The following is a 27,725-nucleotide window of genomic DNA, read 5'->3' on the forward strand; positions in this document are numbered from 1 at the left end:
AACATTATTAAAATGGCATTATTTAAAGTGACTAGTGATCCATTTATTAAAGTGGCCAATGATTTCAAGTATGTACAGTGGGGCAAAAAAGTACTTAGTCAGCCACCAATTGTTCAAGTTCTCCCACTTAAAAAGATGAGGGAGGCCTGCCATTTTCATCATAGGTACACTTCAACTATGACATACAAAATTAGAAAAAAAAATCCAGAAAATCACATTGTAGGATTTTTAATGAATTTATTTGCAAAGTATGGTGGAAAATAAGTATTTGGTCAATAACAAAAGTTTCTCAATACTTTGTTATATATCCTTTGTTGGCAATGACAGAGGTCAAACGTTTTCTGTAAGTCTTCACAAGGTTTTCACACACTGTTGCTGGTATTATAGCCCATTCTTCCATGCAGATCTCCTCTAGAGCAGTGATGTTTTGGGGCTGTTGCTGGGCAACACGGACGTTCAACTCCCTCCAAAGATTTTCTATGGGGTTGAGATCTGGAGACTGGACCTTGAAATGCTTCTTACGAAGCCACTCCTTCGTTGCCCGGGCGGTGTGTTTGGGATCATTGTCATGCTGAAAGACCCAGCCACATTTCATCTTCAATGCCCTTGCTGATGGAAGGAGGTTTTCACTCAAAATCTCACGATACATGGCCCCATTCATTCTTTCCTTTACACGGATCAGTCGTCCTGGTCCCTTTGCAGAAAAACAGCCCCAAAGCATGATGTTTCCACCCCCATGCTTCACAGTAGGTATGGTGTTCTTTGGATGCAACTCAGCATTCTTCGTCCTTCAAACACGACGAGTTGAGTTTTTCCCAAAAAGTTATATTTTGGTTTCATCTGACCATATGGCATTCTCCCAATCTTCTTCTGGATCATCCAAATGCTCTCTAGCAAACTTCAGACGGGCCTGGACATGTACTGGCTTAAGCAGGGGGACACGTCTGGCACTGCAGGATTTGAGCCCCTGGCGGCATAGTGTGTTACTGATGGTAGGCTTTGTTACATTGGTCCCAGCTCTCTGCAGGTTATTCACTAGCCCCAGATCGAGGGAGATTATCAGTGGTCTTGTATAATTGCATAATTGCTTGTATAATTGCTCCCACAGTTGATTTCTTCAAACCAAGCTGCTTACCTATTGCAGATTCAGTCTTCCCAGCCTGGTGCAGGTCTACAATTTTGTTTCAGGTGTCCTTTGACAGCTCTTTGGTCTTGGCCATAGTGGAGTTTGGAGTGTGACTGTTTGAGGTTGTGGACAGGTGTCTTTTATACTGATAACAAGTTCAAACGGGTGCCATTAATACAGGAAACGAGTGGAGGACAGAGGAGCCTCTTAAAGAAGAAGTTACAGGTCTGAGCCAGAAATCTTGCTTTTTTTGTAGGTGACCAAATACTTATTTTCCACCATAATTTGCAAATAAATTCATAAAAAATCCTACAATGTGATTTTCTGGATTTTTTTTCTTCATTTTGTCTGTCATAGTTGAAGTGTACCTATGATGGAAATTACAGGCCACTCTCATCTTTTTAAGTGGGAGAACTTGCACAATTGGTGGCTGACTAAATACTTTTTTGCCCCACTGTATGTAGGCAGCAGCCTCTCTGTGTTAGTGATTGCTGTTTAACAGTCTGATGACCTTGAGATAAGCGGTTTTTCAGTCTCTCGGTCCCAGCTTTGATGCACCTTGTTAAGCATGTATCGTATATACCTTACAGCTGGTACATCAATATTAACAGAGAGAGAGAGAGAGAAAGTATGGTGTATGATATGTAGTAAATGCTAAAGGGCTTTTTACACCAAAAATATTTATATGGTTCACCTTCAATTGACTGTGCATCCTACACTGTTGTGGATATGCATTGTCATAATATGGAAAAGACCTAAAGCAAACTTGATGCTAATGGGCATAGATATAGACTATAGAACATTTTAGCATATACCCCAGGAACTATCCATGTGCCTGTACTGTTGGTATGGCTCACCAGCCGATTGCTTTTAAGTGCTTGTCACATCTAGTTAGGGATTTTCTGTCTGAACGGCCATTTTGCACTATTCCCTCTTTAAGAGGATCAATGAGGCAAATCAAAAATGTGTTGAGGAAGAAACAGTTATTTGTAAGGGAGTCAGGGTGTGAGTGTCTGCAAAAAAAAAGTGTGTTGAAAAGTGTGTGTTCTAAAGTGTGTTTAAGAAACATACAGTGCATTCGGAAAGTATTCAGACCCCTTCACTTTTTCCACATTTGTTACGTTACAGCATTATTCTAAAATTGATTAAATTACATTTTTTACTCATCAATCTACACACAATACCCCATAATGACAAAGTGTAAACATGATTTTGGAAATGTTTGCAAATGTATTAAAAATAAGAATCTTATTTACATAAGCTTTCAGACCCTTTGCTATGAGACTCGAAATAGAGGGGAGGTGACCAAGAACCCGATGGTCTCTCTGACAGAGCTCCAGAGTTCCTCTATGGAGATAGGAGAACCTTCCAGAAGGACAACCATCACTACAGCACTCCACCAATCAGGCCTTTATGGTAGAGTGGCCAGACAGAAGCCACTCCTCAGTAAAACGCACATGACAGCCCACTTGGAGTTTGCCCAAAGCCACCTAAAGGACTCTCAGACCATGAGAAACAAGATTCTCTGGTCTATGAAACCAAGGTTGAACTCTTTGGCCTCAATGCCAAGCGTCACATCTGGAAGAAACCTGCACCATCCCTACGGTGAAGTATGGTGATGGCAGCATCGTGCTGTGGGGATGTTTTCAGCGGCAGGGACTGGGAGACTAGTCAGGATCGAGGGAAAGATGAACAGTGCAATGTACAGAGAGATCCTTGATGAAAATGTGCTCCAGAGCACTCAGGAACTCAGACTGGGGAGAAGGTTCACCTTCCAACAACGACCCTAAACACACAGCCAAGACAACGCAGGAGTGGCTTCGGGACAAGTCTCTGACTGTCCTTGAGTGGCCCAGCCAGAGCCAGGACTTGAACAGCTCTGGAGAGACCTGAAAATAGTAGTGCAGCGACGCTCCCTCTCCAACCGGACAGAGCTTGAGAGGATCTGCAGAGAAGAACGGGAGAAACTACCCAAATACAGGTGTGATAAGCTTGTAGCATCATACCCAAGAAGACTCAAGGCTGTATTCTCTGCCAAAGGTGCTACAACAACGTACTGAGTAACTAACGGGTCTGAATACTTATGTAAATGTGATATGCCATTTTTTTTTAAATATAAAAACAGGGTATTGTGTGTAGATTGATGAGGGGGGAAAACGATTCCATCCATTTTAGAATAAAGCTGTAATGCAACAAAATATGGAAAAAGTCAAGGGGTCTGAAAACTTTCTGAATGCACTGTAACTAGAGCTACCATGCTAGAGAGAGAACTACAGCTCATTGAAAGGGAGAGAGAAATGCTTCCCTCTCACCCTGACACCATTTCTCGCTAGGCACTGTTAACAACGACCGCTCGCACCGTTTGTCAAAATACATAATTAATTAATTAAAATCACCCATTAATTAAAATCACCCATGGTGATTCGCGGAAATGCCCGGAGCCAAAGCATCCACTCAGCCAGTGGTATTAAATCCAGAGAAATTAATCAGCGTGACCTTGACACGTCTAGTTACGCAACAACGCCTCACAAGCAACAACAATCAACTCAAACTACCCATGCCAGACTTCTTCGTCTGCATTATACATACATTACTGTAGCCCAGCGATGAGGGCTGCGGCGGTGCAGGGTTACCATGGAAACCATGTGAACCTCTACATCTGTCATGGCCCCTGACAGCCAATAGGACGGCAGCTCTGATGTCTGTCTGTCTGTCTGTCTGTCTGTCTGTCTGTCTGTCTGTCTGTCTGTCTGTCTGTCTGTCTGTCTGTCTGTCTGTCTGTCTGTCTGTCTGTCTGTCTGTCTGTCTGTCTGTCTGTCTGTCTGTCTGTCTGTCTGTCTGTCTGTCTGTCTGTCTGTCTGTCTGTCTGTCTGTCTGTCTGTCTGTCTGTCTGTCTGTCTGTCTGTCTGTCTGTCTGTCTGTCTGTCTGTCTGTCTGTCTGTCTGTCTGTCTGTCTGTCTGTCTGTCTGTCTGTCTGTCTCAGAGGATAGCATAGCAAGCATATCCACGGGGCTGCTATCAGATCACTTGAAGGACAAGCAGGGTTAAGCTTACAAATACACATAGTATGCACAGACAGACGTTGTGCATAGAATATACAGACAATGTATTGGACACCTTTATATGTGGTAAATACTACGAAACGCTTAAAAAAAATGTAATATCCCTTGTAAAATCCCTGGCACACAAAAATGCTGTGGAAAAAAATGGTCATTTGTGGACGGTTACATGCACCAAATAATGCGATTATTGTGGAAAGTCAGATTAATAAAATAGTTTGATTAAAAAGTACATGATTTGCGAGAATAATGATTTCCCTAATCATTCTGTTTACATGGACACATCTGAAATCAGGTCTACCTGGTGGCACTCTGATGAATGCAGGAAAACACCAATCAAAATAGACATTCTACCCCAGCGAGCATGTTATTTTTGGGAAGCATATTTGATTCTGAGTACGGACATAAAGTGTGAAAACTACTTCTAAGACACATTCATTCAGTTGTTCCGAACACACTTCACTCGCACTAAAGAGGGAGGCTCGATCGGCTGGTGCTACTGTAGCACATGCACTGATCAAATACACCGCTGGAGATCGATTAAGGTGTTTACATGTCCTAATCATTCGAAAGACTGCTCAGAATGCCAGGGGTTTTAATCAGCGTATGCGTACTTCAATTTTGAGACAAGATTAAGGTAAATTGAGTACATTGTTTACATGACTATTGCATAATCTGCCTACTGCCATAATCGGTTTAATACAGAATTATTAGTGTGCATGTAAATGTACTCAATCCAATATTGAGTGACCAGTTTTAGTCAAGCCATCTCCTCAGGGAGAGACAGACACCACTGCCTCTACTCTCCTAATAGAAAATCTATTATTTCCTCATCTCTTTCGCAGTAACTGTGTATTTTCTTCACTAGAGATCTTCTGGCCCATCTACCCCAGCCTCTCCGAGGATAGAGTGGAGGAAGAGACTCAGGGAAATCGACATGGCAATCTGCATCCAGGCAACACAATTGACTCATTCTTTTAAAAAGGTATTTTTTTTCATCATGGAGCCAAGCTCTCCTGCAAAATATATGAGAAATTCCCATACTTAAGATATACAGGTAAAGTCACTCAGCAAAACCATCATGACTTGCAGAAGACTCTGGACTTGTGCTCAGGATCAGGTTATATAGGTTACATTTAGACCTAATTTAGACCTAAGAGATGTTAAAGTCTCTTTCGAAGTGCAATGCTGCAAATTATCTATCAAACTAACTAATGGCAAATAGGTTTTGTAGTAGTATGATGCAAATACTGGCAGATTATTGCAAATATGGGCAGCGCATGTGAATAGAGTGTTTGTGGCAGAGACAGACGGCGCAATGACGGGCCAGATGATCAACAAGAGCACAGGTTCTGTGCCAAGAGCATCACATGCCCACAGTGCACGCAGGCACATGCACGCATGCACACCCAAACCCGAGGGAGGGTCTCCACAAGGTTCTGTTTATGTGGATGGGAGAGGGAGAAGACATCCCACTGTTTGTTTGTCAGATCTCTGGCCCTGCTTTCCTTAACAGCCGGTCTAAAATAAAAACCCGCCAGCCTCTTCTGATCAATATTGAGATTGTGTGTGTGTATATACACTGCTCAAAAAAATAAAGGGAACACTTAAACAACAATGTAACTCCAAGTCAATCACACTTCTGTGAAATCAAAAACTGTCCACTTAGGAAGCAACATTGATTGACAATACATTTCAGATGCTGTTGTGCAAATGGAATAGACAACAGGTGGAAATTATAGGCATTTAGCAAGACACCCCCAATAAAGGAGTGGTTCTGCAGGTGGTGACCACAGACCACTTCTCAGTTCCTATGCTTCCTGGCTGATGTTTTGGTCACTTTTGAATGCTGGTGGTGCTTTCACTCTAGTTGTAGCATGAAATAGAGTCTACAACCTACACAAGTGGCTCAGGTAGTGCAGCTCATCCAGGATGGAACATCAATGCGAGCTGTGGCAAGAAGGTTTGCTGTGTCTGCCAGCGTAGTGTCCAGAGCATGGAGGCGCTACCAGGAGACAGGCCATTACATCAGGAGACGTGGAGGAGGCCGTAGGACCAGCAGCAGGACCGCTACCTCCGCCTTTGTGCAAGGAGGAGCACTGCCAGAGCCCTGCAAAATGACCTCCAGCAGGCCACAAATGTGCATGTGTCTGCTCAAACGGTCAGAAACCGACTCCATGAGGGTGGTATGAAGGCCCAACGTCCACAGGTGGGGGTTGTGCTTACAGCCCAACACCGTGCAGGATGTTTGGCATTTGCCAGAGAACACCAAGATTGGCAAATTCACCACTGGTGCCCTGTGCTCTTCACAGATGAAAGCAGGTTCACACTGAGCACATGTGACAGACGTGACAGTCTGGAGACGCCGTAGAGAACGTTCTGCTGCCTGCAACATCCTCCAGCATGACCGGTTTGGCGGTGGGTCAGTCATGGTGTGGGGTGGCATTTCTTTGGGGGGGGCCGCACAGCCCTCCATGTGCTCGCGAGAGGTAGCCTGACTGCCATTAGGTACCGAGATGAGATCCTCAGACCCCTTGTGAGACCATATGCTGGTGCGGTTGGCCCTGGGTTCCTCCTAATGCAAGACAATGCTAGACCTCATGTGGCTGGAGTGTGTCAGCAGTTCCTGCAAGAGGAAGGCATTGATGCTGTGGACTGGCCCGTTCCCCAGACCTGAATCCAATTGAGCACATCTGGGACATCATGTCTCGCTCCATCCACCAACGCCACGTTGCACCACAGACTGTCCAGGAGTTGGCGGATGCTTTAGTCCAGGTCTGGGAGGAGATCCCTCAGGAGACCATCCACCACCTCATCAGGAGCATGCCCAGGCATTGTAGAGGGGTCATACAGGCACGTGGAGGCCACACACACTACTGAGCCTCATTTTGACTTGTTTTAAGGACATTACATCAAAGTTGGATCAGCCTGTAGTGTGGTTTTCCACTTTAATTTTGAGTGTGACTCCAAATCCAGACCTCCATGGGTTGATAAATTTGATTTCCATTGATACTTTGTGTGATTTTGTTGTCAGCACATTCAACTATGTAAAGAAAAAAGTCTTTAATAAGAATATTTCATTCATTCAGATCAAGGATGTGTTATTTTAGTGTTCCCTTTATTTTTTTGAGCAGTGTATGTGGACAGCATGTTCAGGTGTTTCTGCCTGTTACTACTGTGTGACGGGGGAGGGGGCTGAGGTTAGTAGAGTGTAGAGATGGACCGATAGTCCATTCGTGTTTGATAGATAGCAAACTCCCCTCCCAAATTCAACACACGTCTTGCGGCCAACCCCCAATCCAGTCTTCCAGAACACAAGCAAAAAACCTCCCCCCAAGGAGGTGAGAGAGGATGAGATAGGAGCTGATATCCAGAAGAAGGGGGAGGAGGAGAGAAGGAATAGATGGGAAAAGATGAAAAAAGCTCTATGGACCACTGGCTCCAGATAATTATACCTTCTCTAAGTTCCTTCTATTTCTTCTCAGACATGTCTCCTCCTGACTTTCCTGCCCCAAAAAATCCAATGTAATTCATAGATCCAAGATGGCATAGCAGTCGGACGTGTGTTTTTCTTGTCCCGTGTAAATAATCGCTTCTCGTTTCTTTCCCATATATATTTTAATCTCACTTTCCATCTACAGACTGAATATACTCTCCTGCAACCCGTCTCACCCAATGTGGTACAGATCTGCTATTTTTATACTTTAGAACCGAAACCCCCATCAGAAGCTAGACAGCTAACTAGCTACTAGCTAGTAGTCAGTTAGCCACTGCTAGCGGTCTTCACCGTTAACTCTGACACCAGCCAGCTTCAGCTAGGTCAATACCTGCCAGTCTGCACAGCGCGATATCAACCCAGAGAATATCGGACTGCATTGCAGTTAGCTAGCAATCCGAGTGAATACTCCTGACTAACGCCTCTGTCTCGAAGCAAGCACCAGTTAGCCTTGAGCTAGCCTCGAGCTAGGCCCATCTCCGAAGAGCCGAAGAGGTCTACCAGCTAATTCTTGGGCTACAATACCTCTTTTGCCTATTGGCCTGAACCCTTTATTGCCGACACAGAGCCCCGCCAATCCATCACAACTGGTCTGCCGACATAATCACCCGAGATGGTTTCAACAGGCCGAAGACCCATCTGCTGGCCCTAGCCCGCTAGCTTTCTGAATCGCCGTGTCTCCAGCTCGCCTCATGTAGTAGTGACTACCAACGACTCACCTATTGCTGCTCATTGAACCCCATGATCACTCGGCTACACATGCCTCTCCTTAAAACCTGTTATGGCTGCTGTCCCCGTACAGGGACCAACATCAGGGGAAATTTCTGAGTGACAACTAAAAATACAATTTCATAACATTAAACATTCTTGAAAATGCAAGTGTCTTACACCCTTCAAAAGATTAGAATCTTGTTAATCAAACTACGTTTTCCAATTTAAAATAGTTATTACAGAGAACAAATCCCATGCTTTTGTTTGAGAAGAGCAATCAAGAACAGAAACATTTTCCACCATGACAGTTTTTACACATTTACATCTGAAGGTAAAATTATGACTTACATTCTGATATCTTGCACTGATTTCTCTTCCTGAGTATCCCATTGATCAAATGAAGTGCCGTTTTCTTTGATAAAATCCATTTTAATAGCCTAAATCTAAACATTTTGTAAACTATTTGTGCAGTGAATTCCATCTCTATCAATTTTTTACGGAGCATTCGGCGTGTTTCGCCCCTGTAAACAATCGTTTACATAGTCATGGTGGGTGTCAGTGCATTCCTCTGGATGTTTGCAACACAGTCAAACAACGTTGTTTTTTTTGCGGGGAGTAAAAGTGAAAGTGAGACAGACTTTTTGTTTGAGGAAATCAAATCAAATTTTATTTGTCACATACACACATGGTTAGCAGATGTTAGTGGAGTGTAGCGAAATGCTTGTGCTTCTAGTTCCGACAATGCAGTAATAACCAACAAGTAATCTAACTAACAATTCCAAAACTACTGTCTTATACACAGTGTAAGGGGATAAAGAATATGTACATAAGGATATATGAATTAGTGATGGTACAGAGCAGCATAGGCAAGATACAGTAGATGGTATTGAGTACAGTATATACATATGAGATGAGTATGTAAACAAAGTGGCATAGTTAAAGTGGCTAGTGATACATGTATTACATAAGGATGCAGTCGATGATATAGAGTACAGTATATACGTATGCATATGAGATGAATAATGTAGGGTAAGTAACATTATATAAGGTAGCATTGTTTAAAGTGGCTAGTGATATGTTTACATCATTTCCCATCAATTCCCATTATTAAAGTGGCTGGAGTTGAGTCAGTGTCAGTGTGTTGGCAGCAGCCACTCAATGTTAGTGGTGGCTGTTTAACAGTCTGATGGCCTTGAGATAGAAGCTGTTTTTCAGTCTCTCGGTCCCAGCTTTGATGCACCTGTACTGACCTCGCCTTCTGGATGATAGCGGGGTGAACAGGCAGTGGCTCGGGTGGTTGATGTCCTTGATGATCTTTATGGCCTTCCTGTAACATCGGTGGTGTAGGTGTCCTGGAGGGCAGGTAGTTTGCCCCCGGTGATGCGTTGTGCAGACCTCACTACCCTCTGGAGAGCCTTACGGTTGTGGGCGGAGCAGTTGCCGTACCAGGCGGTGATACAGCCCGCCAGGATGCTCTCGATTGTGCATCTGTAGAAGTTTGTGAGTGCTTTTGGTGACAAGCTGAATTTCTTCAGCCTCCTGAGGTTGAAGAGGCGCTGCTGCGCCTTCTTCACGATACTGTCTGTGTGAGTGGACCAATTCAGTTTGTCTGTGATGTGTATGCTGAGGAACTTAAAACTTGCTACCCTCTCGACTACTGTTCCATCGATGTGGATAGGGGGGTGTTCCCTCTGCTGTTTCCTGAAGTCCACAATCATCTCCTTAGTTTTGTTGACGTTGAGTGTGAGGTTATTTTCCTGACACCACACTCCGAGGGCCCTCACCTCCTCCCTGTAGGCCGTCTCGTCGTTGTTGGTAATCAAGCCTACCACTGTTGTGTCGTCCGCAAACTTGATGGAGTTGGAGGCGTGCGTGGCCACGCAGTCGTGGGTGAACAGGCAGTACAGGAGAGGGCTCAGAACGCACCCTTGTGGGGCCCCAGTGTTGAGGATCAGCGGGGTGGAGATGTTGTTGCCTACCCTCACCACCTGGGGGCGGCCCGTCAGGAAGTCCAGTACCCAGTTGCACAGGGCGGGGTCGAGACCCAGGGTCTCGAGCTTGATGACGAGCTTGGAGGCTACTATGGTGTTGAATGCCGAGCTGTAGTCGATGAACAGCATTCTCACATAGGTATTCCTCTTGTCCTGATGGGTTAGGGCAGTGTGCAGTGTGGTTGAGATTGCATCGTCTGTGGACCTATTTGGGCGGTAAGCAAATTGGAGTGGGTCTAGGGTGTCAGGTAGGGTGGAGGTGATATGGTCCTTGACTAGTCTCTCAAAGCACTTCATGATGACGGAAGTGAGTGCTACGGGGCGGTAGTCGTTTAGCTCAGTTACCTTAGCTTTCTTGGGAACAGGAACAATGGTGGCCCTCTTGAAGCATGTGGGAACAGCAGACTGGTATAGGGATTGATTGAATATGTCCGTAAACACACCGGCCAGCTGGTCTGCGCATGCTCTGAGGGCGCGGCTGGGGATGCCGTCTGGGCCTGCAGCCTTGCGAGGGTTAACACGTTTAAATGTCTTACTCACCTCGGCTGCAGTGAAGGAGAGTCCGCATGTTTTCGTTGCAGGCCGTGTCAGTGGCACTGTATTGTCCTCAAAGCGGGCAAAAAAGTTATTTAGTCTGCCTGGGAGCAAGACATCCTGGTCCGTGACTGGGCTGGATTTCTTCTTGTAGTCCGTGATTGACTGTAGACCCTGCCACATGCCTCTTGTGTCTGAGCCGTTGAAGATTCTACTTTGTCTCTGTACTGACGCTTAGCTTGTTTGATAGCCTTGCGGAGGGAATAGCTGCACTGTTTGTATTCGGTCATGTTACCAGTCACCTTGCCCTGATTAAAAGCAGTGGTTTGCGCTTTCAGTTTCACGTGAATGCTGCCATCAATCCACGGTTTCTGGTTAGGGAATGTTTTAATCGTTGCTATGGGAACGACATCTTCAACGCACGTTCTAATGAACTCGCACACCGAATCAGTGTATTCGTCAATATTGTTATCTGACGCAATACGAAACATCTCCCAGTCCACGTGATGGAAGCAGTCTTGGAGTGTGGAGTAAGCTTGGTCGGACCAGCGTTGGACAGACCTCAGCGCGGGAGCTTCTTGTTTTAGTTTCTGTCTGTAGGCAGGGATCAACAAAATGGAGTCGTGGTCAGCTTTTCCGAAAGGGGGGCGGGGCAGGGCCTTATATGCGTCTGGAAGTTAGAGTAACAATGATCCAAGGTTTTTCCACCCCTGGTTGCGCAATCGATATGCTGATAAAATTTAGGGAGTCTTGTTTTCAGATTAGCCTTGTTAAAATCCCCAGCTACAATGAATGCAGCTTCCGGATAAATGGATTCCAGTTTGCAAAGAGTCAAATAAAGTTCGTTCAGAGCCATCGATGTGTCTGCTTGGGGGGATATATACGGCTGTGATTATAATCGAAGAGAATTCTCTTGGTAGATAATGCGGTCTACATTTGATTGTGAGGAATTCTAAATCAGGTGAACAGAAGGATTTGAGTTCCTGTATGTTTCTTTCATCACACCATGTCTCGTTAGCCATAAGGCATACGCCCCCGCCCCTCTTCTTACCAGAAAGATGTTTGTTTCTGTCGGCGCGATGCGTGGAGAAACCCGCTGGCTGCACCGCCTCCGATAGAGTCTCTCCAGTGAGCCATGTTTCCGTGAAGCAAAGAACGTTACAGTCTGATGTCCCTCTGGAATGCTACCCTTGCTCGGATTTCATCAACCTTGTTGTCAAGAGACTGGACATTGGCGAGAAGAATGCTAGGGAGTGGTGCACGATGTGCCCGTCTCCGGAGTCTGACCAGAAGACCGCCTCGTTTTCCTCTTTTTCGGAGTCGTTTTTTGGGTCGCTGCATGGGAACCATTCCGTTGTCCTGTTTGAAAGGCAGAACACAGGATCCGCGTCGTGAAAAACATATTCTTGGTCGTACTGATGGTGAGTTGACGCTGATCTTATATTCAGTAGTTCTTCTCGACTGTATGTAATGAAACCTAAGATGACCTGGGGTACTAATGTAAGAAATAACACGTAAAAAAACAGAACACTGCATAGTTTCCTAGGAACGCGAAGCGAGGCGGCCATCTCTGTCGGCGCCGGAAGTATTCTCTTGGAGTGTTATGATTCAAACCAACTGAGAAGCGGTTTCTGCAAGGACAGGACGTACTTCTGGACGGGTAAGTGCTAATGCCGTTTTATGAAATATAAAAAAAATATATATATTATATATAAAAAAATAAAAATATTTTTTTTTGCAATGAAATGTGTAGTTTGTTTTTATGTATATATGTATATATACACACACACAAAACAATGGCCGGAGTTGAATGGAACACCTTAGTGACTGTTCCCTCTGCTCTATACAATCAATACATATCTGTTTATTTTATGTGATGATAAAAGGCTCATACAATACAAATATTTTTTAAATGTTTTCTTTCACAGTGATAGCGACTCCGACTGGGAGGCCCCGGTGCCAAGCTGCCCGCTCTACCTGTGCCCCTAGTGGTGTTCATATGCCACAGTTCATTACTGCAGGCATGACTGTGCCTCAGAGCCAAAAGGGCACAGCATGGAGGCGTCGTTGTGTTTTGTGTCGCATTAAATGCACCACTTGTTCAGTTTGCCTCTGCTTTACATCAGAAAGAGACTGCTATGGGACATGGCACAGGCAGCAAAATATTATGACGAGAACTTCCAAGGGGTGTGTACTGGTTTTTTTTAAATATTTATTTTCTAATATTTTTTAAAACATTTTTGTGTGTGTGTGTGTGTGTTAGAATTGATTTTTGATATGTTGTATATAGTTATTTGCACTGCTGTATATAGTTATAGGTCCTTTCACCAATTCGGCCACTTGGGTACATTTGGTCAACTTGTGTGGGACACCTGGGTGACTTCATGCTAAATGTCATGTAGCTCAACCATTCCTGAAGTTCAGTCTCAAACTTTGCACACCTACAGTTGCCCTCTTGTGTTATCCATCAAAATTATCTCCAGCATCCTATTCTAGTACGTGTGAAAGATACTACAACAATAAAAAACAGAAAACGTATGCTCCTTCTTTCTCTTTTCTTCCACCAGATCTACTGTGTTATATTCTCCTACATTCAATTAACATTTCCACAAACTTCAGAATGTTTCCATTCAAATGATACCAGGAATATGCATATCCTTGCCTCTGGGGCTGAGCTACAGGCAGTTAGATTTGGGTATGTCTTCAGGCGGAAATTGAGAACAAAGGGTTGCAGCCATAATAGGCTGCCAACCCTGATGTCCTAGCCGTGTCTGAATCCTAGCTTAGGAAGGCCACCAAAAATTCAGAAATTTCCATGCCCAAATACAACATTTTCCAACAAGATAGAACTGCCAAAGGGGGCAGAGTTGCAAAAGAGATAGTCTGCAGAGTTCTGTCATACTATCCAGGTCTGTGCCCCAAAAATTTGAGCTTCTACTTTTAAAAAATCCACCTTTCCAGAAATAAGTCTCTCACCGTTGCCCCAGCTGTGCCCTGTACACCGTATGTGAATTGATTGCCCACCCATCTATCTTCAGAGTTCGTACTAGGTGATCTAAACTGGGATATGCTTAACACCCCGGCCGTCCAACAATCTAAGCTAGATGCCCTCAATCTCAGACAAATTGTCAAGGAACCTACCAGGTACAACCCTAAATCCGTAACCATGGGCACCCTCATAGATATTATCCTGACCAACTTGCCCTCTAAATACACAAATGCTGTCTTCAACCAGGATCTCAGTGATCACTGCCTCATTGCCTGCGTCCGTAATGGGTCCGCGGTCAAACGACCAACCCTCATCACTGTCAAACGCTCCCTTAAACACTTCAGCGAGCAGGCCTTTCTAGTCGACCTGGCCCAGGTATCCTGGAAGGATATTGACTTCATCCCGTCAGTAGAGGATGCCTGGTTGCTCTTTAAAAATGCTTTCCGCACCATCTTAAATAAGAATGCCCCATTAAAAAAATGTAGAACTAAGAGATATAGCCCTTGGTTCACCCCAGACTTGACTGCCCCAGCACAAAAACATCGTGTGGTGTACTGCATTAGCATCGAATAGCCCCAGCGATATGCAACTTTTCAGGGAAGTCAGGAACCAATATACACAGTCAGTTAGGAAAGCTAAGGCTAGCTTTTTCAAACAGAAATTAAAACGTAAAACGGACTATCCTACCGATCCTCGACGATGTCATTTACAAAATAGCCTCCAACACTCTACTCAGCAAATTGGATGTAGTCTATCACAGTGCCATCCATTTTGTCACCAAAGCCCCATATACTACCCACCACTGCGACCTGTATGCTCTCGTTGGATGGCCCTCGCTACATATTCCTTGCCAAACCCACTGGCTCCAGGTCATCTATATGTCTTTGCTAGGTAAAGCACCGCCTTATCTCAGCTCACTGGTCACCATTGCAACACCCACACATAGCACACGCTCCAGTATGTATATTTCACTGGACAGCCCCAAAGCCAACACCTACTTTGGCCGCCTTTCCTTACAGTTCTTTGCTGCCAATGACTGGAACGAATTGCAAAAATCACTGAAGCTGGAAACATATCTCCCTCTCTAACTTTAAACATCAGAGCAGCTTACCGACTGTACCTGTACACAGCCCATCTGTAAATAGCACATCCAACTACCTCATCCCCATATAGTTACTTTTTATTTTTTGCACCCCGGTATCTCTACTTGCACATCATCATCTGCACATCTATCACTCCAGTGTTAATGCTAAATTGTAATTATTTCACCTCTATGGACTATTTATTGCCTTACCGCCCTAATCTTACTACATTTGCACACATTGTACATAGACTTTTCTATTGTGTTATTGACTGTACGTTTGTTTACCCCATGCGTAACTCTGTGTTGTTGTTGTCGCACTGCTTTGCTTTAACTTGGCCAGGTCGCAGTTGTAAATGAGAACGTATTCTCAAAATTGCCTAACTGGTTAAATAAAAGGTGAAATAAAAAATAAAATAAAATATTGAACCTGAAGACTAGACTGTGAACCACATACAATACAACACTAGGAGGCAAAGAACCCCTCCCAAGTTAAAACCTGCTCAAATGCAGCAATAGCTGCCCTTCAAAACCACCCTAATCCCAGGTTATTATTGACCAAATCATTACGGAAGCCAGCCTTCTCCTCCAATATTTATTAAGCTGTGAGAGTGCGGCAAATCTGCCTGCGGATATCTCCTCCTCTGTCTCTTTCTCCTCTTCTCCTTTTTTTTAATGAAAAGAAGAGCTATATACTCTAACTGGGGAGATTACTAAGTAGGTCATCTAAAAATGTTGGGGAAAACGGCTTAGCAGCAAAAAGTCTATTGATCAAAGACATTCCCCGCTGAACTTAGAGAGGAGAGGAGGAAGAACAACAGCAATCTGAGAGGTTTAAAAGGAGGTTAAGATTGAGAAAGAGAGAGAAAGAAAGAAAGAGGGAGAGAGAAAGAAAGAAAGAGGGAGAGAGAAAGAAAGAAAGAGGGAGAGAGAAAGAAAGAGGGAGAGAGAAAGAAAGAGGGAGAGAGAAAGAAAGAAAGAGAGAGAGAGAAAGAAAGAGGGAGAGAGAAAGAAAGAGGGAGAGAGAAAGAAAGAGGGAGAGAGAGAGAAAGAAAGAGGGAGAGAGAGAGAAAGAAAGAGGGAGAGAGAAAGATTGAGAGAGAAAAAGAGGGAGAGAGAAAGATTGAGAAAGAGAGAGAGAGAAAGATTGAGAAAGAGAGAAAGATTGAGAAAGATTGAGAAAGATTGAGAAAGAGGGAGAGAGAAAGATTGAAAAAGAGGGAGAGAGAAAGATTGAGAAAGAGGGAGAGAGACACACACACACACAAACACACTCACACAACAGCCACACAGGAGCTATGAAGTGCGGCTGCCAAGGAGAGCATTGATCACAGCCAAACGCCTCCATAGTGTAGCCTAGCTCAGCGCCTAATGTACTGTAGAAGTGGAGAGAGGGGTGGGTCAAAAGGACGGGACAATAATACTAGAAGTCCCTTTCTTAGTTATAGAGATCCTATAATGTATCTCTACACCATGTGTCATCATAGTGGAGGTTCTTCAAGCTGGTGCAGAATTTTTTATATTTTTTATTTAACTTTTATTTAACTAGGCAAGTCAGTTAAGAACAAATTCTTATTTACAATGATGGCCTAGGAACAGTTGGTTAACTGCCTAGTTCAGCGGCAGAATGCTCGGGGATTCGATCTAGCAAACTTTCGGTTACTGGCCCAACACTCTAAACACTAGGCTACCTGCCGCCCTTCCTCGCCACTCCTCTCCTCACCTCTATACTCCACTCCACTCCTATCCTCCTCCTGAAGGACACAGCTATTATGCAGGTGTTCATTCCAACCTTCACTGACAATTGACAATAAGTGTTTGGATATTCACTAAAATATCATTAAGCATTAATCACATTTTTGTACTTGAATAATGATTTAGTCTACTTACTGTCAAAATGACGAAAACAGTGACCCAGTCACATCACATTTGTATTGCCTCATTAACTTATAGTAAACATAAATCACTGACTGTGTTGTGCACAAACATACATAACCTTCTCCTACCAACATATCTTTCTGAATAATGATTTTCTCTTCCCAATAGCAGAAATATGACAAACAAACATGTATATAAGAATATAGAAAAATTATCTGGCCGGTTGGGCGTACTGCCAAATTCTCTAAAACGATGTTGGAGGTGGCTTATGGTAGAGAAATTAACATTCAATTCTATGGCAAAAGCTCTGGTGGACATTCCTACAGTCAGCATGCCAATTGCACACTCACTCAAAACTTGAGACATCTGTGGCATTGCGTTGCGTGACAAAACTGCACATTTTAGAGTGGCCTTTTATTGCACCTGTGGAATGTACATGCTGTTTAATCAGCTTATTGATATTCCACACCTGTCAGGTGGATGGATTATCTTGACAAAGATTAAAATGCTCACTAACAGGGATGTAATCAAATTGTGACTGATCATCTGGATTCGGTCTTATGTAGCAAAATTTGAAATTGTGTTTTTTACATTGGATAAAAGTAGAGACTCAGAGTTACAAAATGGTATATCATACACTGCATTTGAGGAACAATGGGAAAGTAATTATGCTTTTAAAGTTGATCAACTTGTTAACTCACTTTTGAGAAAATGGACTTTGAATGTTTTGGTATCTAGTGAAAGGCTCTTTGTCTACACGCATTCAGCATCGTTCACACCCTCTTAAGCTTTAGCCCCACCCATCTCGTTTAGCTGTCAGAGCGAACACTTGACTGGCCGATGATTGGATAACATGAAGAGAATGAAGAGCCTAACCAGCTCTGCTAGCAACAATTTCATTACGCTTTTACGCATTACGCCATAATCAACGGGTGTTGTACACACATCATGTAAAATTAGCTAACGAGCCAGGCAGCTAACATTAGCTAGTTAAACAACAATGAACAGTGCCAACAATGCCACAGTCCCGGGAGCAAACCAACCAGGTTCAATGTTTGCTGGCTAACATTAGGCTCTAAGTAGAAAAGCTAAGGTCTCTGGGATACAAATTAACCTAGCTATGTAAACAACATTTAAGATCACACGTCACGTAACGTTTGCTAACGAGCCAGCCAGCTAACGTTAGCTAGTTAAACAACAATGAACACAGTGCCAAATCATGTCGTTACTACCCTGCATGAATACCGCAAGCTAGCTAATAGTACACTTGAAATTAAACCACTTTCTGTCAAAATTAGAAACATGTAATATCTGAAAATGTAGCTAGCTTACGCTAGACTATCTTACCTGTATACATCATCATGCATGATGGATGCGTCTCCCTGTCAGGAATGCCATACAACAGTTGCCCTTAATTTGAAGATGTAATCCAAAAACGTGATCCTCCAGAAAGTGGAGAGCAACACTTATGCAGCTCCACTACAAAATACATTTAAAAAAGAGACGCGTTCGACAGGATTACCAACACAGACTGACGAGCTCAAATAGTCAGAAGCCCTCTATACGGCAGACCAATCTGAACTCATCTCTCGGCATGTCCAGCCCACTCAATCATGGCTAGTGGGAAGGTTGCTCACTTTTTCTGTGGCTTAACCAATAAGGCTCGTAATTTAACAATTTTATTTGTATTAACAGATGGCATACAAGGTTTGTTATTAAGGCACATTAAAGTTCACAATGGTCGAGAAGGTATTTCTGCCCCAAAACACATTTTGATAAAACTGCCCTCATGTGAAATCGTGACTTGCGACATACGCCTAGTTTCCTGATTCGGGTCACATTTGTGCACAAAATTTGAGAGAAATAAGCTTTTGAGTATGGAACATTTCTGGGATCTGTTATATCAGCTCTTGAAACATGGGACCAGCACTTTACACATTGCATTTATTTTGTACAGTGTAGAACAGGTGCTAATGACTTCGAACAGGATCTAATGACCATTTCGCCCAGTGATGTTGTCCAGTCACTAAACCTTGAGTCTGAATCGACCCCGAAGTCCCCTATAGCTGAAGTCCGAGTCTCAGTGCTCGAGTCCTGGTCCAAGTGCTCAAGTCAGGAGTCAATGGGTCCACATTAACTAAAAATAAAGTTATTTAACCAAACAGATAGTGTGGTGGCAAGAGGAATTTAGTCAATATATTGTTTTGCTATCCCTTTTCCTTTCTTTTTGCGCCACAAAATGTTAACATATAGGCTCCTGGCAATTACCAGGGCCACTTTAAGATGCAAAACATTCTCGAAAGTTGCAGATAGACATGTCATGAATAAAGCCAACGTTATTCCTGATTCAACATGTTAGAGATTCATGTTTGTTCTGCATAGCATATTTCTTTCCAAAACGTGTCCTGCTGAATGTGCCCCAGGTTGTTAGCTATAGCTAGCTAATGAGGTAACATGACTGAACAAGGTGTAGCCTAAACAAATGGTTAACAGTCCAGTCCGCAAGTAGCCTAGTTTTAGAACGGCCTGCGATATGCTTTTGAATGTAAAATGCGACCTGCCGATGCATGATCGAAAGAAAAAAACGTAGTGCCGGTATTATGGGACATAACTTCAACGGTAATCTCTCAAGCCGTTTTATCTGAGGAAAAGAGGGAGACTTGGCTACATTGGCTACAGAGCCTGGCTATGAAATGCAGTTGGGAAAATGAGAGCTTGAGCGAGACTCCAAATTGAAAGACAGTCTACTTTTCCATACTCAAGGGAGAGAAAAACATAGCTAGACTGTTGTTTTACTATTAAACTCGATACTGCTATTGTTCAAAATGTTGTGAAGCAGCATGTGTTTCTTAACCAGGCAAAGGGTAGCTAACTAGAAGGCTGGTGGTGACTGGTTAGCTACGGGGAAGCAAGAGTCGCCTGCGCGAGCTGTATTATTGGAGGTGGAGCCGGAGGGAGCCAGTCCACCCACACTTATCGCTTGCTCCCGCAGTTCACCAGCTGATGTAGGCTGTGTGTGCTGGGTGTGGCATATCCTTCTCACTGATGAACAGAACAGCGCTGCATATCTCTGCTGCTAATATTAGTTGTGCTTATCACAGAAAAGCTCTCGATTTCTCCAAAAACACTTGTCCAGTCCATTTAGTAGGCAGATTTTAGTCTGAGACAATTTCGCCTCGTCTCGTTTTAGTCAACTGAAATTAAAAATATGTTTCTGTTTGTTGTAGTTTTTTCTGGGTTTATTTAGTCACTTAGAGTCTCGACAATTGCCACCGAAAATGTGTTATTTGATGAATATTTGAGTCACTATTTTGGTTGATGAAATTAACACTGACAGTTGCGACCAAATATATTGACACCCTTGCACTTTAAAAAAAAGAGTTCCCTATTTCTTATTAAATAAGTTTAAATAAAAAAACATTGGGTCACCACACGTTGTCATTGGATTTTTCAACAACCTAAGTTTACAATCTGAATTGAGAAAATAAAGACAAATGGCAATAACAAGAATATTGGCCACCTGGAGATTGTACTTGGTTGCACAGCTTTTGGCCAAGATAACTGAATACAAATGCTTATTGTAGCCATCAATGAGCTCGTTGCACCTTTCTACTGGCAATTTGGCACACTTTTTCAATGTTTTCAACCAACTGCTGTTTTCAGATCTCACCATAGGTTTTGGATGAGATTCAGATCCAGAACAGTCCAGCAATTCTTCTGGAATCATTACAGTTTTTTTAGGTGTGTTTGGGTTGATAATGGTGCCGGAGATGGCTGCCGTTTTAAAGTCTCCTAACTAATTGTGCTATTCTGTGTGTTTTTTTGCATTATTTGTAACTTATTTTGTACATAATGTTTCTGCCACGTCTCTTATGACCAAAAAGAGCTTCTAGATATCAGGACAGTGATTACTCACCTTGTAATGGAAGAAGATTTTTTCTTTAACGAGTCAGACACAAATGATTTACTCCAGACACCCGACAAGGCCCTCATCTCCGTCATTCGCAAGAGAAAGAGACAGCGATATCGGGAGGTAGGTCTGGGTGCCTTGTATCTGACAGCGAGTGGGTAATCTGCCTTGACCATCGGTCCCATTAACCAACGTACAATCATTGGATAATAAAATTGAAAAACTACAAGTACGTATATCCTACTAACAGGATATTAAAAACTGTAATATCTTATGTTTTCACAGAATCGTGGCTGTACAACGACATGAATAACATACAGCTGGCGGGATTTAAGCTTTTTTGTGAGGATAGAACAGCAGCCTCTCGTCAGACAAGGGGTGACGGTCTATGTATATTTGTAAACAGCTGGTGCAAGAAATCTAAGGAAGAGTATCTCATGATAAGCTGTAGACCACACTATTTACCAAGAGAGTTTTCTGTCTATTTGCCAGCACAAACCAATGCTGCCACTAAGACCGCACTCAATAAGCTGTATACGGCGATAAGCAAACAGGAAAATTCTCACCCAGAGGTGGAGCTCCCGGTGTCCGGGGACTTTAATGCAGGGAAACTAAAATCCGTTTAACCTCACTTCTACCAGCATGTTAAATGCACAACCGGAGGTGAAAAACTCTAGACCACACACAGAGATGCATACAAAGCTCTGCCTCGCCCTCCAATTGGCAAATCTGACCATAATTCTATCCTCCTGGTTCTTGCTTACAAGCAAAAACTAAAGCAGGAAGCTCCAGTGACTCGGGCAATAAAAAAGTGGGCAGATGAAGCAGATGCTAAGCTACAGGAGTGTTTTTCTAGCACAGACTGGAATAGGTTCCGGGATTCTTCCGATGGCATTGAGGAGTACACCACATCAGTCACTGGCTACATCAATAAGTGCATTGATGGCCTGCAATGAAAACATGCGGTCTCTCCTTCACTGCAGCCGAGGTGAGTAAGACATTTAAACGTGTTAACCCTCGCAAGGCTGCAGGCCCAGACGGCATCCCCAGCCGCGCCCTCAGAGCATGCGCAGACCAGCTGGCCGGTGTGTTTACGGACATATTCAATCAATCCCTATACCAGTCTGCTGTTCCCACATGCCTCAAGAGGGCCACCATTGTTCCTGTTCCCAAGAAAGCTAAGGTAACTGAGCTAAACGACTACCGCCCCGTAGCACTCACATCCGTCATCATGAAGTGCTTTGAGAGACTAGTCAAGGACCATATCACCTCCACCCTACCTGACACCCTAGACCCACTCCAATTTGCTTACCGCCCAAATAGGTCCACAGACGATGCAATCTCAACCACACTGCCCTAACCCATCTGGACAAGAGGAATACCTATGTGAGAATGCTGTTCATCGACTACAGCTCGGCATTCAACACCATAGTACCCTCCAAGCTCGTCATCAAGCTCGAGACCCTGGGTCTCGACCCCGCCCTGTGCAACTGGGTACTGGACTTCCTGACGGGCCGCCCCCAGGTGGTGAGGGTAGGCAACAACATCTCCTCCCCGCTGATCCTCAACACTGGGGCCCCACAAGGGTGCGTTCTGAGCCCTCTCCTGTACTCCCTGTTCACCGACGACACAACAGTGGTAGGCTTGATTACCAACAACGACGAGACGGCCTACAGGGAGGAGGTGAGGGCCCTCGGAGTGTGGTGTCAGGAAAATAACCTCACACTCAACGTCAACAAAACTAAGGAGATGATTGTGGACTTCAGGAAACAGCAGAGGGAACACCCCCCTATCCACATCGATGGAACAGTAGTGGAGAGGGTAGCAAGTTAAGTTCCTCGGCATACACATCACAGACAAACTGAATTGGTCCACTCACACAGACAGCATCGTGAAGAAGGCGCAGCAGCGCCTCTTCAACCTCAGGAGGCTGAAGAAATTCGGCTTGTCACCAAAAGCACTCACAAACTTCTACAGATGCACAATCGAGAGCATCCTGGCGGGCTGTATCACCGCCTGGTACGGAACTGCTCCGCCCTCAACCGTAAGGCTCTCCAGAGGGTAGTGAGGTCTGCACAACGCATCACCGGGGGCAAACTACCTGCCCTCCAGGACACCTACACCACCCGATGTTACAGGAAGGCCATAAAGATCATCAAGGACATCAACCACCCGAGCCACTGCCTGTTCACCCCGCTATCATCCAGAAGGCGAGGTCAGTACAGGTGCATCAAAGCTGGGACCGAGAGACTGAAAAACAGCTTCCATCTCAAGGCCATCAGACTGTTAAACAGCCACCATTAACATTGAGTGGCTGCTGCCAACACACTGACAATGACACCGACTCAACTCCAACCACTTTAATAATGGGAATTGATGGGAAATGATGTAAATATATCACTAGCCACTTTAAACAATGCTACCTTATATAATGTTACTTACCCTACATTATTCATCTCATATGCATACGTATACACTGTACTCTATATCATCGACTGCATCCTTATGTAATACATGTATCACTAGCCACTTTAACTATGCCACTTTGTTTACATACTCATCTCATATGTATATACTGTACTCGATATCATCTACTGTATCTTGCCTATGCTGCTCTGTACCATCACTCATTCATATATCCTAATGTACATATTCTTTATCCCCTTACACTGTGTATAAGACAGTAGTTTTGGAATTGTTAGTTAGATTACTTGTTGGTTATTACTGCATTGTCGGAACTAGAAGCACAAGCATTTCGCTACACTCGCATTAACATCTGCTAACCATGTGTATGTGACAAATAAAATTTGATTTGATTTGATGACGTCGTCCCAACAGTGACTGTACGTCCATACCCCAACCAGAAGCCATGGATTACAGGAAACATTCGCACTGAGCAAAAGGGTCGAGCTGCCGCTTTCAAGGAGTGGGACTCTAACCCGGAAGCTAATAAGAAATCCCGCTATGCCACCTGATGAACCATCAAACAGGCAAAGCATCAATACAGGACTAAGATTGAATCGTACGACACTGGCTCCGACGCTCGTCGGATGTGGCAGGGCTTGCAAACTATTACAGACTACAAAAAGGGAAGCACAGCTGCGAGCTGCCCAGTGACACGAGCCTACCAGACAAGCTAAATTACTTTTATGCTCACTTCATGGCAAGTAATACTGAAATATGCATGAGAGCACCAGCTGTTCCAGATGACTGTGTGATCATGCTCTCCGTAGCCAATGAAAGTAAGACCTTTAAACAGGTCAACATTCACAAGCCCGCAGGGCCAGACAGATAACCAGGACGTGTACTCCGAGCATGCGCTGACCAACTGGCAAGTGTCTTCACTGACATTTTCAACCTGTCCCTGACTGAGTCTGTAATACCAACACGTTTCAAGCAGACTAAAAGGTAACCTGCCTAAAGGTAACCTGCCTAAATTACTACCGACACGTAGCACTCACATCTGTAACCATGAAGTGCTTTGAATGGCTAGTCATGGCTCACATCAACACCATTATCCCAGAAACACTAGACCCACTCCAATTTTCATACCGCCTCAACAGATCCACAGATGATACAATCTCTATTGCACTCCACACTGTCCTTTCCCACCTGGACAAAAGGAACACCTATTTTGAGAATGCTATTCATTGACTACAGCTCAACGTTCAACACCATAGTGATGAGCTTTGAGGGCACTAAGGTAAAGATCCTGGGACTAAACACCTCCCTCTGCAACTGCATCCTGGACTTCCTGATGGGCCATCCCCAGATGGTAAGGGTAGGTAACAACACATCCGCCACACTGATCCTCAACACGGGGGCCCCTCAGGGGTGCGTGCTCAGTCCCCTCCTGTTCACTCATGACTGCATGGCCAGGCACAACTCCAACACCATCATTAAGTTTGCTGATGACACAACAGTGGTAGGCCTGATCACTGACAATGACAAGACAGCCTATAGGGAGGAGGTCAGAGACCTGGCCGTGTGGTGCCAGGACAACAACCTCTCCCTTCCCGTGATCAAGACAAAGGAGGTGACTGTGGACTACATGAAAAGGAGGACCGAGCATGCCCCATTCTCATCGACGGGGCTGCAGTGGAGCAGGTTGAGAGCTTCAAGTTCTGTGGTGTCCACGTCACCAACAAACTATCATGGTCTAAACACACCAAGCCAGTCGTGAAGAGGGCACAACAAAGCCTATTCCCCCTCAGGAGACTGAAAAGATTTGGCATGGGTCCTCAGATCCTCAAAAAGTTCTATAGCTGCACCATCGAGATCATCCTGACTGGTTGCATCACTGCCTGGTATGGCAACTGCTCGGCCTCCGACCACAAGGCACCACAAAGGGTAGTGCGTACGGCCCAGTACATCACTGGGGCCAAGCTTCCTGCCATCCAGGACCTCTCTACCAGACGGTGTCAGAGGAAGGCCCTAAAATTTGGAAAAGACTCTATCCGGTACCGGACCGCCATGTCTAGATCCAAAATACTTCTTAACAGCTTCTACCCCCAAGCCATAACACTCCTGAACAGCTAATTAAATGGCTACCCAGACTATTTGCATTACACCCCCCCATACTTTTACGCTGCTGCTACTCTCTGTTTATTATCTATGCTTGGTCACTTTAACTCTACCAACATATACATATTACCTCGACTAACCGGTGCCCCCGCACATTAACCCTGTACTGGTACCCCCTGCATATAGCCTCGCTATTGGCATTTTACTGCTGCTCTTGAATTATTTGTTACTCTAATGTTTTACATATCTATTTTTTACTAAACCGTTATTTTTCTTAAAACTGCATTATTGGTTAAGGGCTTGTAAGTAAGCATTTCACTGTAAGGTCTACACTTGTTGTATTCAGCGCGTGTGACCAATAACATTTGATTTGTCCTGCTGGACCTAAGTATACAAAAATGTATTGTAGAAGGAAAAAGGGAACTATAAAAAAAGAAAATAGAAAAAAAGGGTGCCAACTGTATATTATGTGCTTCATTCATATGGTATGAATTATAAGAGCACGATAAATTAACAGGAGTGACAAACTGTACTAACAATACACTTCCATAGGACTTCCTCTAGGGTTAGATGATATACAGATTTTCATCCCGTTCCTGTACCTTATGGTGTTACCGGCAGTGCACACACATTTTTGGCCGCACAAAACAAATTTAGGCAGCAGGGATCTTGATCACAGAGGGGATTGATTGTCTCTACTGTAACCAAGTAGGTTGATCTAGTAAGGTAGCCGATTAGCTAGCAAGTTAGCAAACCAAATGCATTGCTGGAGTCCTGAGCTGGAGATAATTTATTTGGCACCTCTTAGATAGTTCACTTCTAGTTAGTTATAAGCAGTGAGGCACGCACTCCCAAAGCACCCGCAAGGTCGGGTTCCCCAACCCTCGCATAATTTTTTTTTTAAATGGTATTTCTAAATACCCTGGTATACCATATATCAATATAAGTACCGATAGGATTGATAATGTGAGTGTGAACAGAACACGTGTAGCGGCCACAGGTTTAACGCATAGTAATGTGAGCCCAACTCTACTTCCATAAGGGTAAAGAGACTATTATTACCAAGGGTAGTAGAGAGTATTCATCCTAGACAAAGACACACACACATCCTCCCTGTGCTGTGATCTGTGTTGTGATCCTCTCTTTAAAAGGATCATAGGGTCAATGATGGTGATGTGTGCCAGTGGTGGACAAAGCAAGGGAGCACTTTCCCTGAGGGACCATTGATAGTAGTACACCCTACACAGATGGCTGAGTCTTAACACTGCTGGAGCCACAATGGCTTCACAGCAGGAGGCTCCTTCGGTCTTAAACAATCACGCTTGGCTCTTCCCTCCTCCAGTTACTTTTCTCTCCATTCTGTTCAATAGGCCTATCATGACACTAATAGCTGACCGTGTCTGCTCGTCAATGAACCAGCACCCCTAGTCTCTCTCTTGTCTTCTGAAGCACCCAGTATAATCACAAGGGTGGTTGGACTTGGCTAAAGGACCATTACGGAAATCAATAGGTTGTTGAGGATGAGCCAAGCGGAGAGAAGGAAAAGCAGCGGTCTAAGGTATTGCATCTCAGGGCTAGAGGCGTCACTACAGACCCTGCTTCACAACCGGCCGTGATTGGGAGTTCCATAGAGTGGCGCACAATTGGCCCAGCATCGTCCAAGTCCAGGACCAAAAGGCTTCTACCCCCAAGCCATTAGACTGCTGAAAAATTTATAAAAATCGGACAATTTACATTGACAGACCCCCCCCATACACTGCTGCTACTCGCTGTTTGTTTGTTATCTATGCATAGTCACTTCGCCCCCACCTACATGTACAGATTACCTCAACTAGCCTGTACCCCTGCACACTGACTCGGTACTGGTGCCCCCTGTCCATAGCCCCATTATTGTTGTTCTTATTGCGTTACTTTTTATTTGAGTCAACTTGGAAAATATTTTCTTCTTATTGAACTGCACTGTTGGTTAAGGGCTTGTAAGTAAGCATTTCACGGTAAAGTCTACACTTGTTGTATTTGGCTCATGGCTCAAGTTCGATTTGATTTGGCCGGGGTAGGCTGTCATTGTAAATAACAATTTGTTCTTAACCGATTTGACTAGTTAAATAAAGGTTAAATAACTATAAAAGTTATCCATTACACACGCTCACTTTTAAAGACACATACAGTGGCTCATACTTGGTCACCCCATCAAATCAATACGTCAATGATGAGTCCATTCATTCCAGTTTATCAATGCTTCACGGGTTCGAGAGACATTGGGCTAGGGGACTAGGTTGTATTGAACCAAGATAATCATGTTGATCAGGCCCAAGCTGGAGATGACAGGAGAAAAGACAAAATGGGGAAGAGAGAGAAAGCTAGAGAGAGAAAGCAAGAGAGAGAAAGCGAAAGAGAGAGAGAAAGAGAGAAAGCGAAAGAGAGAA

General features: G+C 44.1%; 1 protein-coding gene across 3 annotated transcripts in view; it reads right to left on the reverse strand.

Annotated features, from left to right (window-relative positions):
* The window catches only part of LOC112224153 (unconventional myosin-Id), a 124,148-nt gene that overhangs the window by 1,500 nt on the left and 94,923 nt on the right, over positions 1-27,725 (reverse strand). The window lies entirely within an intron of this gene.

The sequence above is a fragment of the Oncorhynchus tshawytscha genome, linkage group LG25 (assembly GCF_018296145.1).
Source record: "Oncorhynchus tshawytscha isolate Ot180627B linkage group LG25, Otsh_v2.0, whole genome shotgun sequence".
Taxonomy (NCBI): Eukaryota; Metazoa; Chordata; class Actinopteri; order Salmoniformes; family Salmonidae; genus Oncorhynchus; species Oncorhynchus tshawytscha.